The sequence below is a fragment of the Camellia sinensis genome, chromosome 14 (genome assembly GCF_055761805.1).
Source record: "Camellia sinensis isolate YWXY chromosome 14, ASM5576180v1, whole genome shotgun sequence".
NCBI classification, from domain to species: Eukaryota; Viridiplantae; Streptophyta; class Magnoliopsida; order Ericales; family Theaceae; genus Camellia; species Camellia sinensis.
Window position 1 is genome coordinate 122756656 of NC_138974.1, and position 14828 is coordinate 122771483.

The following is a 14828-nucleotide window of genomic DNA, read 5'->3' on the forward strand; positions in this document are numbered from 1 at the left end:
ATACGGATTCTCCTGCACAGTGGCAGATATGTAAATACGGGGTTTACATACCATTTCTTGCGCATTACGGTTCGAACACTCGAACACCTATACGGATTCTCCAGCACAGTGGCAGATATGTAAATACGGGGTTTACATACCATTTCTTGCGCATTACGGTTCGAACACTCGAACACCTATACGGATTCTCCCGCACAGGGGCAGATATGTAAATATGGGGTTTACAAACCATTTCTTGCGCATTACGGTTCGAACACTCGAACACCTATACGGATTCTCCCGCACAGTGGCAGATATGTAAATACGGGGTTTACTTACCATTTCTTGCGCATTACGGTTCGAACACTTGAACACCTATACGGATTCTCCTGCACAGTGGCAGATATGTAAATACGGGGTTTACATACCATTTCTTGCGCATTACGGTTCGAACACTCGAACACCTATACGGATTCTCCTGCACAGTGGCAGATATGTAAATACGGGGTTTACATACCATTTCTTGCGCATTACGGTTCGAACACTCGAACACCTATACGGATTCTCCTGCACAGTGGCAGATATGTAAATACGGGGTTTACATACCATTTCTTGCGCATTACGGTTCGAACACTCGAACACCTATACGGATTCTCCCGCACAGTGGCAGATATGTAAATACGGGGTTTACATACCATTTCTTGCGCATTACGGATCGAACACTTGAACACCTATACGGATTCTCCTGCACAGTGGCAGATATGTAAATACGGGGTTTACATACCATTTCTTGCGCATTACGGTTCGAACACTCGAACACCTATACGGATTCTCCTGCACAGTGGCAGATATGTAAATACGGGGTTTACATACCATTTCTTGCGCATTACGGTTCGAACACTCGAACACCTATACGGATTCTCCTGCACAGTGGCAGATATGTAAATACGGGGTTTACATACCATTTCTTGCGCATTACGGTTCGAACACTCGAACACCTATACGGATTCTCCAGCACAGTGGCAGATATGTAAATACGGGGTTTACATACCATTTTTTGCGCATTATGGTTCGAACACACGAACACCAATGCGGATTTTCCTGCACAGTGGCAGATATGTAAATACGGGGTTTACATACCATTTCTTGCGCATTACGGTCCGAACAATCGAACACCTATACAGATTCTCCAGCACAGTGGCAGATATATAAATACGGCGTTTACTTACCATTTCTCACGCATTAGGCTTCGAACACTCGAACACCTATACGGATTCTTCGGCACAGTGGCAGATATGTAAATACGGGGTTTACATACCATTTCTTACGCATTACGGTTCGAACACTCGAACACCTATACGGATTCTCCCGCACAGTGGCAGATATGTTAATACGGGGTTTACAAACCGTTTCTTGCGCATTACGGTTCGAACACTTGAACACCTATACGGATTCTCCTGCACAGTGGCAGATATGTAAATACGGGGTTTACATACCATTTCTTGCGCATTACGGTTCGAACACTCGAACACCTATACGGATTCTCCTACACAGTGGCAGATATGTAAATACGGGGTTTACATACCATTTCTGGCGCATTACGGTTCGAACACTCGAACACCTATACGGATTCTCCTGCACAGTGGCAGATTTGTAAATACGGGGTTTACATACAATTTCTTGCGCATTACGGTTCGAACACTCGAACACCTATACGGATTCTCCTGCACAGTGGCAATATGTAAATACGGGGTTTACATACCATTTCTTGCGCATTACGGATCGAACACTCGAACACCTATACGGATTCTCCTGTACAGTGGCAGATATGTAAATACGGGGTTACATACCATTTCTTGCGCATTACGGTTCGAACACTCGAACACCTATACGGATTCTCCAGCACAGTGGCAGATATGTAAATACGGGGTTTACATACCATTTTTTGCGCATTATGGTTCGAACACACGAACACCAATGCGGATTCTCCTGCACAGTGGCAGATATGTAAATACGGGGTTGACATACCATTTCTTGCGCATTACGGTTCGAACAATCGAACACCTATACAGATTCTCCAGCACAGTGGCAGATATGTAAATACGGCGTTTACTTACCATTTCTCACGCATTAGGGTTCGAACACTCGAACACCTATACGGATTCTTCGGCACAGTGGCAGATATGTAAATACGGGGTTTACATATCATTTCTTGCGCATTACGGTTCGAACACTCGAACACCTATACGGATTCTCCCGCACAGTGGCAGATATGTAAATACGGGGTTTACAAACCATTTCTTGCGCATTACGGTTCGAACACTTGAACACCTATACGGATTCTCCTGCACAGTGGCAGATATTTAAATACGGGGTTTACATACCATTTCTTGCGCATTACGGTTCGAACACTCGAACACCTATACGGATTCTCCTGCAAAGTGGCAGATATGTAAATACGGGGTTTACATACCATTTCTTGCGCATTACGGTTCGAACACTCGAACACCTATACGGATTCTCCTGCAGAGGGGCAGATATGTAAATACGGGGTTTACATACCATTTCTTGCGCATTACGGTTCGAACACTCGAACACCTATACGGATTCTCCTGCACAGTGGCAGATATGTAAATACGGGGTTTACATACCATTTCTTGCGCATTACGGATCGAACACTCGAACACCTATACGGATTCTCCTGCACAGTGGCAGATATGTAAATACGGGGTTTACATACCATTTCTTGCGCATTACGGTTCGAACACTCGAACACCTATACGGATTCTCCCGCACAGGGGCAGATATGTAAATATGGGGTTTACAAACCATTTCTTGCGCATTACGGTTCGAACACTCGAACACCTATACGGATTCTCCCGCACAGTGGCAGATATGTAAATACGGGTTTTACTTACCATTTCTTGCGCATTACGGTTCGAACACTTGAAAACCTATACGGATTCTCCTGCACAGTGGCAGATATGTAAATACGGGGTTTACCTACCATTTCTTGCGCATTACGGTTCGAACACGCGAACACCTATATGGATTCTCCTGCACAGTGGCAGATATGTAAATACGGGGTTTACATACCATTTCTTGCGCATTACGGTTCGAACACTCGAACACCTATACGGATTCTCCCGCACAGTGGCAGATATGTAAATACGGGGTTTACATACCATTTCTTGCGCATTACGGATCGAACACTCGAACACCTATACGGATTCTCCTGCACAGTGGCAGATATGTAAATACGGGGTTTACATACCATTTCTTGCGCATTACGGTTCGAGCACTCGAACACCTATACGGATTCTCCTGCACAGTGGCAGATATGTAAATACAGGGTTTACATACCATTTCTTGCGCATTACGGTTCGAACACTCGAACACCTATACGGATTCTCCTGCACAGTGGCAGATATGTAAATACGGGGTTTACATACCATTTCTTGCGCATTACGGTTCGAACACTCGAACACCTATACGGATTCTCCAGCACAGTGGTAGATATGTAAATACGGGGTTTACATACCATTTCTTGCGCATTACGGTTCGAAAACTCGAACACCTATACGGATTCTCCCGCACAGGGGCAGATATGTAAATATGGGGTTTACAAACCATTTCTTGCGCATTACGGTTCGAACACTCGAACACCTATACGGATTCTCCCGCACAGTGGCAGATATGTAAATACGGGGTTTACTTACCATTTCTTGCGCATTACGGTTCGAACACTTGAACACCTATACGGATTCTCCTGCACAGTGGCAGATATGTAAATACGGGGTTTACATACCATTTCTTGCGCATTACGGTTCGAACACTCGAACACCTATACGGATTCTCCTGCACAGTGGCAGATATGTAAATACGGGGTTTACATACCATTTCTTGCGCATTACGGTTCGAACACTCGAACACCTATACGGATTCTCCTGCACAGTGGCAGATATGTAAATACGGGGTTTACATACCATTTCTTGCGCATTACGGTTCGAACACTCGAACACCTATACGGATTCTCCCGCACCGTGGCAGATATGTAAATACGGGTTTTACATACCATTTCTTGCGCATTACGGATCGAACACTTGAACACCTATACGGATTCTCCTGCACAGTGGCAGATATGTAAATACGGGGTTTACATACCATTTCTTGCGCATTACGGTTCGAACACTCGAACACCTATACGGATTCTCCTGCACAGTGGCAGATATGTAAATACGGGGTTTACATACCATTTCTTGCGCATTACGGTTCGAACACTCGAACACCTATACGGATTCTCCTGCACAGTGGCAGATATGTAAATACGGGGTTTACATACCATTTCTTGCGCATTACGGTTCGAACACTCGAACACCTATACGGATTCTCCAGCACAGTGGCAGATATGTAAATACGGGGTTTACATACCATTTTTTGCGCATTATGGTTCGAACACACGAACACCAATGCGGATTCTCCTGCACAGTGGCAGATATGTAAATACGGGGTTGACATACCATTTCTTGCGCATTACGGTTCGAACAATCGAACACCTATACAGATTCTCCAGCACAGTGGCAGATATGTAAATACGGCGTTTACTTACCATTTCTCACGCATTAGGGTTCGAACACTCGAACACCTATACGGATTCTTCGGCACAGTGGCAGATATGTAAATACGGGGTTTACATATCATTTCTTGCGCATTACGGTTCGAACACTCGAACACCTATACGGATTCTCCCGCACAGTGGCAGATATGTAAATACGGGGTTTACAAACCATTTCTTGCGCATTACGGTTCGAACGCTTGAACACCTATACGGATTCTCCTGCACAGTGGCAGATATTTAAATACGGGGTTTACATACCATTTCTTGCGCATTACGGTTCGAACACTCGAACACCTATACGGATTCTCCTGCAAAGTGGCAGATATGTAAATACGGGGTTTACATACCATTTCTTGCGCATTACGGTTCGAACACTCGAACACCTATACGGATTCTCCTGCAGAGTGGCAGATATGTAAATACGGGGTTTACATACCATTTCTTGCGCATTACGGTTCGAACACTCGAACACCTATACGGATTCTCCTGCACAGTGGCAGATATGTAAATACGGGGTTTACATACCATTTCTTGCGCATTACGGATCGAACACTCGAACACCTATACGGATTCTCCTGCACAGTGGCAGATATGTAAATACGGGGTTTACATACCATTTCTTGCGCATTACGGTTCGAACACTCGAACACCTATACGGATTCTCCCGCACAGGGGCAGATATGTAAATATGGGGTTTACAAACCATTTCTTGCGCATTACGGTTCGAACACTCGAACACCTATACGGATTCTCCCGCACAGTGGCAGATATGTAAATACGGGGTTTACTTACCATTTCTTGCGCATTACGGTTCGAACACTTGAAAACCTATACGGATTCTCCTGCACAGTGGCAGATATGTAAATACGGGGTTTACCTACCATTTCTTGCGCATTACGGTTCGAACACGCGAACACCTATATGGATTCTCCTGCACAGTGGCAGATATGTAAATACGGGGTTTACATACCATTTCTTGCGCATTACGGTTCGAACACTCGAACACCTATACGGATTCTCCCGCACAGTGGCAGATATGTAAATACGGGGTTTACATACCATTTCTTGCGCATTACGGATCGAACACTCGAACACCTATACGGATTCTCCTGCACAGTGGCAGATATGTAAATACGGGGTTTACATACCATTTCTTGCGCATTACGGTTCGAGCACTCGAACACCTATACGGATTCTCCTGCAAAGTGGCAGATATGTAAATACAGGGTTTACATACCATTTCTTGCGCATTACGGTTCGAACACTCGAACACCTAAACGGATTCTCCTGCACAGTGGCAGATATGTAAATACGGGGTTTACATACCATTTCTTGCGCATTACGGTTCGAACACTCGAACACCTATACGGATTCTCCAGCACAGTGGCAGATATGTAAATACGGGGTTTACATACCATTTCTTGCGCATTACGGTTCGAACACTCGAACACCTATACGGATTCTCCCGCACAGGGGCAGATATGTAAATATGGGGTTTACAAACCATTTCTTGCGCATTACGGTTCGAACACTCGAACACCTATACGGATTCTCCCGCACAGTGGCAGATATGTAAATACGGGGTTTACTTACCATTTCTTGCGCATTACGGTTCGAACACTTGAACACCTATACGGATTCTCCTGCACAGTGGCAGATATGTAAATACGGGGTTTACATACCATTTCTTGCGCATTACGGTTCGAACACTCGAACACCTATACGGATTCTCCTGCACAGTGGCAGATATGTAAATACGGGGTTTACATACCATTTCTTGCGCATTACGGTTCGAACACTCGAACACCTATACGGATTCTCCTGCACAGTGGCAGATATGTAAATACGGGGTTTACATACCATTTCTTGCGCATTACGGTTCGAACACTCGAACACCTATACGGATTCTCCCGCACCGTGGCAGATATGTAAATACGGGTTTTACATACCATTTCTTGCGCATTACGGATCGAACACTTGAACACCTATACGGATTCTCCTGCACAGTGGCAGATATGTAAATACGGGGTTTACATACCATTTCTTGCGCATTACGGTTCGAACACTCGAACACCTATACGGATTCTCCTGCACAGTGGCAGATATGTAAATACGGGGTTTACATACCATTTCTTGCGCATTACGGTTCGAACACTCGAACACCTATACGGATTCTCCTGCACAGTGGCAGATATGTAAATACGGGGTTTACATACCATTTCTTGCGCATTACGGTTCGAACACTCGAACACCTATACGGATTCTCCAGCACAGTGGCAGATATGTAAATACGGGGTTTACATACCATTTTTTGCGCATTATGGTTCGAACACACGAACACCAATGCGGATTCTCCTGCACAGTGGCAGATATGTAAATGCGGGGTTTACATACCATTTCTTGCGCATTACGGTCCGAACAATCGAACACCTATACAGATTCTCCAGCACAGTGGCAGATATGTAAATACGGCGTTTACTAACCATTTCTCACGCATTAGGCATCGAACACTCGAACACCTATACGGATTCTTCGGCACAGTGGCAGATATGTAAATACGGGGTTTACATACCATTTCTTGCGCATTACGGTTCGAACACTCGAACAACTATACGGATTCTCCCGCACAGTGGCAGATATGTAAATACGGGGTTTACAAACCGTTTCTTGCGCATTACAGTTCGAACACTTGAACACCTATACGGATTCTCCTGCACAGTGGCAGATATGTAAATACGGGGTTTACATACCATTTCTTGCGCATTACGGTTCGAACACTCGAGCACCTATACGGATTCTCCTGCACAGTGGCAGATATGTAAATACGGGGTTTACATACCATTTCTTGCGCATTACGGTTCGAACACTCGAACACCTATACGGATTCTCCTGCACAGTGGCAGATTTGTAAATACGGGGTTTACATACCATTTCTTGCGCATTACGGTTCGAACACTCGAACTCCTATACGGATTCTCCTGCACAGTGGCAATATGTAAATACGGGGTTTACATACCATTTCTTGCGCATTACGGATCGAACACTCGAACACCTATACGGATTCTCCTGTACAGTGGCAGATATGTAAATACGGGGTTTACATACCATTTCTTCCGCATTACGGTTCGAACACTCGAACACCTATACGGATTCTCCAGCACAGTGGCAGATATGTAAATACGGGGTTTACATACCATTTCTTGCGCATTACGGTTTGAACACTCGAACACCTATACAGATTCTCCCGCATAGGGGCAGATATGTAAATATGGGGTTTACAAACCATTTCTTGCGCATTACGGTTCGAACACTCGAACACCAATACGGATTCTCCCGCACAGTGGCAGATATGTAAATACGGGGTTTACTTACCATTTCTTGCGCATTACGGTTCGAACACTTGAACACCTATACGGATTCTCCTGCACAGTGGCAGATATGTAAATATGGGGTTTACCTACCATTTCTTGCGCATTACGGTTCGAACACGCGAACACCTATATGGATTCTCCTGCACAGTGGCAGATATGTAAATACGGGGTTTACATACCATTTCTTGCGCATTACGGTTCGAACACTCGAACACCTATACGGATTCTCCCGCACAGTGGCAGATATGTAAATACGGGGTTTACATACCATTTCTTGCGCATTACGGATCGAACACTCGAACACCTATACGGATTCTCCTGCACAGTGGCAGATATGTAAATACGGGGTTTACATACCATTTCTTGCGCATTACGGTTCGAACACTCGAACACCTATACGGATTCTCCCGCACAGGGGCAGATATGTAAATATGGGGTTTACAAACCATTTCTTGCGCATTACGGTTCGAACACTCGAACACCTATACGGATTCTCCCGCACAGTGGCAGATATGTAAATACGGGGTTTACTTACCATTTCTTGCGCATTACGGTTCGAACACTTGAACACCTATACGGATTCTCCTGCACAGTGGCAGATATGTAAATACGGGGTTTACATACCATTTCTTGCGCATTACGGTTCGAACACTCGAACACCTATACGGATTCTCCCGCACAGGGGCAGATATGTAAATATGGGGTTTACAAACCATTTCTTGCGCATTACGGTTCGAACACTCGAACACCTATACGGATTCTCCCGCACAGTGGCAGATATGTAAATACGGGGTTTACTTACCATTTCTTGCGCATTACGGTTCGAACACTTGAACACCTATACGGATTCTCCTGCACAGTGGCAGATATGTAAATACGGGGTTTACATACCATTTCTTGCGCATTACGGATCGAACACTCGAACACCTATACGGATTCTCCTGCACAGTGGCAGATATGTAAATACGGGGTTTACATACCATTTCTTGCGCAATACGGTTCGAACACTCGAACACCTATACGGATTCTCCTGCACAGTGGCAGATATGTAAATACAGGGTTTACATACCATTTCTTGCGCATTACGGTTCGAACACTCGAACACCTATACGGATTCTCCTGCACAGTGGCAGATATGTAAATACGGGGTTTACATACCATTTCTTGCGCATTACGGTTCGAGCACTCGAACACCTATACGGATTCTCCTGCAAAGTGGCAGATATGTAAATACAGGGTTTACATACCATTTCTTGCGCATTACGGTTCGAACACTCGAACACCTATACGGATTCTCCTGCACAGTGGCAGATATGTAAATACGGGGTTTACATACCATTTCTTGCGCATTACGGATCGAACACTCGAACACCTATACGGATTCTCCTGCACAGTGGCAGATATGTAAATACGGGGTTTACATACCATTTCTTGCGCATTACGGTTCGAGCACTCGAACACCTATACGGATTCTCCTGCAAAGTGGCAGATATGTAAATACAGGGTTTACATACCATTTCTTGCGCATTACGGTTCGAACACTCGAACACCTATACGGATTCTCCTGCACAGTGGCAGATATGTAAATACGGGGTTTACATACCATTTCTTGCGCATTACGGTTCGAACACTCGAACACCTATACGGATTCTCCAGCACAGTGGCAGATATGTAAATACGGGGTTTACATACCATTTCTTGCGCATTACGGTTCGAACACTCGAACACCTATACGGATTCTCCCGCACAGGGGCAGATATGTAAATATGGGGTTTACAAACCATTTCTTGCGCATTACGGTTCGAACACTCGAACACCTATACGGATTCTCCCGCACAGTGGCAGATATGTAAATACGGGGTTTACTTACCATTTCTTGCGCATTACGGTTCGAACACTTGAACACCTATACGGATTCTCCTGCACAGTGGCAGATATGTAAATACGGGGTTTACATACCATTTCTTGCGCATTACGGTTCGAACACTCGAACACCTATACGGATTCTCCTGCACAGTGGCAGATATGTAAATACGGGGTTTACATACCATTTCTTGCGCATTACGGTTCGAACACTCGAACACCTATACGGATTCTCCTGCACAGTGGCAGATATGTAAATACGGGGTTTACATACCATTTCTTGCGCATTACGGTTCGAACACTCGAACACCTATACGGATTCTCCCGCACCGTGGCAGATATGTAAATACGGGTTTTACATACCATTTCTTGCGCATTACGGATCGAACACTTGAACACCTATACGGATTCTCCTGCACAGTGGCAGATATGTAAATACGGGGTTTACATACCATTTCTTGCGCATTACGGTTCGAACACTCGAACACCTATACGGATTCTCCTGCACAGTGGCAGATATGTAAATACGGGGTTTACATACCATTTCTTGCGCATTACGGTTCGAACACTCGAACACCTATACGGATTCTCCTGCACAGTGGCAGATATGTAAATACGGGGTTTACATACCATTTCTTGCGCATTACGGTTCGAACACTCGAACACCTATACGGATTCTCCAGCACAGTGGCAGATATGTAAATACGGGGTTTACATACCATTTTTTGCGCATTATGGTTCGAACACACGAACACCAATGCGGATTCTCCTGCACAGTGGCAGATATGTAAATGCGGGGTTTACATACCATTTCTTGCGCATTACGGTCCGAACAATCGAACACCTATACAGATTCTCCAGCACAGTGGCAGATATGTAAATACGGCGTTTACTAACCATTTCTCACGCATTAGGCATCGAACACTCGAACACCTATACGGATTCTTCGGCACAGTGGCAGATATGTAAATACGGGGTTTACATACCATTTCTTGCGCATTACAGTTCGAACACTCGAACACCTATACGGATTCTCCCGCACAGTGGCAGATATATAAATACGGCGTTTACTTACCATTTCTCACGCATTAGGCTTCGAACACTCGAACACCTATACGGATTCTTCGGCACAGTGGCAGATATGTAAATACGGGGTTTACATACCATTTCTTACGCATTACGGATCGAACACTCGAACACCTATACGGATTCTCCTGCACAGTGGCAGATATGTAAATACGGGGTTTACATACCATTTCTTGCGCATTACGGTTCGAACACTCGAACACCTATACGGATTCCCCTGCACAGTGGCAGATTTGTAAATACGGGGTTTACATACCATTTCTTGCGCATTACGGTTCGAACACTCGAACTCCTATACGGATTCTCCTGCACAGTGGCAATATGTAAATACGGGGTTTACATACCATTTCTTGCGCATTACGGATCGAACACTCGAACACCTATACGGATTCTCCTGTACAGTGGCAGATATGTAAATACGGGGTTTACATACCATTTCTTGCGCATTACGGTTCGAACACTCGAACACCTATACGGATTCTCCAGCACAGTGGCAGATATGTAAATACGGGGTTTACATACCATTTCTTGCGCATTACGGTTTGAACACTCGAACACCTATACAGATTCTCCCGCATAGGGGCAGATATGTAAATATGGGGTTTACAAACCATTTCTTGCGCATTACGGTTCGAACACTCGAACACCAATACGGATTCTCCCGCACAGTGGCAGATATGTAAATACGGGGTTTACTTACCATTTCTTGCGCATTACGGTTCGAACACTTGAACACCTATACGGATTCTCCTGCACAGTGGCAGATATGTAAATATGGGGTTTACCTACCATTTCTTGCGCATTACGGTTCGAACACGCGAACACCTATATGGATTCTCCTGCACAGTGGCAGATATGTAAATACGGGGTTTACATACCATTTCTTGCGCATTACGGTTCGAACACTCGAACACCTATACGGATTCTCCCGCACAGTGGCAGATATGTAAATACGGGGTTTACATACCATTTCTTGCGCATTACGGATCGAACACTCGAACACCTATACGGATTCTCCTGCACAGTGGCAGATATGTAAATACGGGGTTTACATACCATTTCTTGCGCAATACGGTTCGAACACTCGAACACCTATACGGATTCTCCTGCACAGTGGCAGATATGTAAATACAGGGTTTACATACCATTTCTTGCGCATTACGGTTCGAACACTCGAACACCTATACGGATTCTCCTACACAGTGGCAGATATGTAAATACGGGGTTTACATACCATTTCTTGCGCATTACGGTTCGAACACTCGAACACCTATACGGATTCTCCAGCACAGTGGCAGATATGTAAATACGGGGTTTACATACCATTTCTTGCGCATTACGGTTCGAACACTCGAACACCTATACGGATTCTCCCGCACAGGGGCAGATATGTAAATATGGGGTTTACAAACCATTTCTTGCGCATTACGGTTCGAACACTCGAACACCTATACGGATTCTCCCGCACAGTGGCAGATATGTAATTACGGGGTTTACTTACCATTTCTTGCGCATTACGGTTCGAACACTTGAACACCTATACGGATTCTCCTGCACAGTGGCAGATATTTAAATACGGGGTTTACATACCATTTCTTGCGCATTACGGTTCGAACACTCGAACACCTATACGGATTCTCCTGCACAGTGGCAGATATGTAAATACGGGGTTTACATACCATTTCTTGCGCATTACGGTTCGAACACTCGAACACCTATACGGATTCTCCTGCACAGTGGCAGATATGTAAATACGGGGTTTACATACCATTTCTTGCGCATTACGGTTCGAACACTCGAACACCTATACGGATTCTCCCGCACAGTGGCAGATATGTAAATACGGGGTTTACATACCATTTCTTGCGCATTACGGATCGAACACTTGAACACCTATACGGATTCTCCTGCACAGTGGCAGATATGTAAATACGGGGTTTACATACCATTTCTTGCGCATTATGGTTCGAACACACGAACACCAATGCGGATTTTCCTGCACAGTGGCAGATATGTAAATACGGGGTTTACATACCATTTCTTGCGCATTACGGTCCGAACAATCGAACACCTATACAGATTCTCTAGCACAGTGGCAGATATATAAATACGGCGTTTACTTACCATTTCTCACGCATTAGGCTTCGAACACTCGAACACCTATACGGATTCTTCGGCACAGTGGCAGATATGTAAATACGGGGTTTACATACCATTTCTTACGCATTACGGTTCGAACACTCGAACACCTATACGGATTCTCCCGCACAGTGGCAGATATGTTAATACGGGGTTTACAAACCGTTTCTTGCGCATTACGGTTCGAACACTTGAACACCTATACGGATTCTCCTGCACAGTGGCAGATATGTAAATACGGGGTTTACATACCATTTCTTGCGCATTACGGTTCGAACACTCGAACACCTATACGGATTCTCCTACACAGTGGCAGATATGTAAATACGGGGTTTACATACCATTTCTGGCGCATTACGGTTCGAACACTCGAACACCTATACGGATTCTCCTGCACAGTGGCAGATTTGTAAATACGGGGTTTACATACAATTTCTTGCGCATTACGGTTCGAACACTCGAACACCTATACGGATTCTCCTGCACAGTGGCAATATGTAAATACGGGGTTTACATACCATTTCTTGCGCATTACGGATCGAACACTCGAACACCTATACGGATTCTCCTGTACTGTGGCAGATATGTAAATACGGGGTTACATACCATTTCTTGCGCATTACGGTTCGAACACTCGAACACCTATACGGATTCTACAGCACAGTGGCAGATATGTAAATACGGGGTTTACATACCATTTTTTGCGCATTATGGTTCGAACACACGAACACCAATGCGGATTCTCCTGCACAGTGGCAGATATGTAAATACGGGGTTGACATACCATTTCTTGCGCATTACGGTTCGAACAATCGAACACCTATACAGATTCTCCAGCACAGTGGCAGATATGTAAATACGGCGTTTACTTACCATTTCTCACGCATTAGGGTTCGAACACTCGAACACCTATACGGATTCTTCGGCACAGTGGCAGATATGTAAATACGGGGTTTACATACCATTTCTTGCGCATTACGGTTCGAACACTCGAACACCTATACGGATTCTCCCGCACAGTGGCAGATATGTAAATACGGGGTTTACAAACCATTTCTTGCGCATTACGGTTCGAACACTTGAACACCTATACGGATTCTCCTGCACAGTGGCAGATATTTAAATACGGGGTTTACATACCATTTCTTGCGCATTACGGTTCGAACACTCGAACACCTATACGGATTCTCCTGCAAAGTGGCAGATATGTAAATACGGGGTTTACATACCATTTCTTGCGCATTACCGTTCGAACACTCGAACACCTATACGGATTCTCCTGCAGAGTGGCAGATATGTAAATACGGGGTTTACATACCATTTCTTGCGCATTACGGTTCGAACACTCGAACACCTATACGGATTCTCCTGCACAGTGGCAGATATGTAAATACGGGGTTTACATACCATTTCTTGCGCATTACGGATCGAACACTCGAACACCTATACGGATTCTCCTGCACAGTGGCAGATATGTAAATACGGGGTTTACATACCATTTCTTGCGCATTACGGTTCGAACACTCGAACACCTATACGGATTCTCCTGCACAGTGGCAGATATGTAAATACGGGGTTTACATACCATTTCTTGCGCATTACGGTTCGAACACTCGAACACCTATACGGATTCTCCTGCACAGTGGCAGATATGTAAATACGGGGTTTACATACCATTTCTTGCGCATTACGGTTCGAACACTCGAACACCTATACGGATTCTCCTGCACAGTGGCAGATATGTAAATACGGGGTTTACATACCATTTCTTG